Below are 1,150 nucleotides of genomic sequence, written 5' to 3' on the forward strand. Positions count from 1 at the left end.
GTGGTCCTAAAACAAGCTGTTAGGACTAGGACTTGATTAAGTCTAATGCCCATGTGGAGAGGATGATGAACGAAGGTTCAGAGCCATGCTAGGGGTACTTATGGCTGGGACACAGACAGGAGAACAAGAGTTACCCATTGTAATCCCTTCTTTCTAACAGTGACTGCATCCACAGCCAGTATCAGAAATCAGGGTGGTACATCCTATGCAATAGTGCCTTATCACATAGCCCCATTCTCTCCATTACAGAAAAAGCAGAGGAAATGTCTTTATTTAATCCTGTTTTCCACTTAGCATGGCACTCACTCATTGTTTTGCTTGTGCTTTCTCCATTGTGGTTCTAACTAATGTGGTCAACTAATATTTATAAGCACCTAGAAGGTGGAAAGCCTACGTAATGTCTATTTAGGGTAATTACCTCACAAAAAGACCTAAATAGATATTGACCAATAATATAAATCCAGAGAGCAAAGCACTAGCAGAGTCTTACAAACCCTCTCAAAAATATCCCCTCTCTCCTCCTGCCTCCACTCACTTCCTCAAAACAATGAATCCCTCAGATGATCTCACATGAATAACATTTGCACCTCCTTTTCTTTTATCTTATTTTCACACAGCAAAAGGATCCTAGTTCGTGTCTGTTTGCTGTAGCTTGAGTTCTGCCATCCTCAGACAAAACTCTTCCCTCCACTACACAGACTTTATTCACCAAAGAAAAACCTCCCAAAGCCCTTACAGACCTTATGAAAGGCGTTTTCACTCACTTGGGTTAAATGAGCACTGTGTGTTTTCTTTCTTCCTTTTTATTTTTTTTTTCTTTGGGGGTGGCATAAAAAAGTAATAAATGAATCATTTCAACTTCAGGCGAGAAGTTTAGGTGTTGTATTTGTACCATGCAACTACATAAACACAGAAGGAGCCAGTTAACCAATGAACTGCAGGAATGAGGAGCAATGAGATGATCTAAAACGTTTTAACACATTTTCCATATATTAGTGCTTGGACTAGTTGTGTTTTGCTTTCTTACAACAGACACAAGTCAGTAAAAGTCCAAAAGGAAAGTCTGAGGTTTTACATTTCTGTTTGTGGTACAGGAAAAGGGTTACGATCTCAGTGGTTGATTCAGTGAAATAACATCTCTTTTATACAC

This window comes from Empidonax traillii, unplaced genomic scaffold, assembly GCF_003031625.1.
Source record: "Empidonax traillii isolate 1590-97213 ecotype Southwest subspecies unplaced genomic scaffold, ASM303162v1 scaffold201:size1909950, whole genome shotgun sequence".
Classification (NCBI taxonomy): Eukaryota; Metazoa; Chordata; class Aves; order Passeriformes; family Tyrannidae; genus Empidonax; species Empidonax traillii.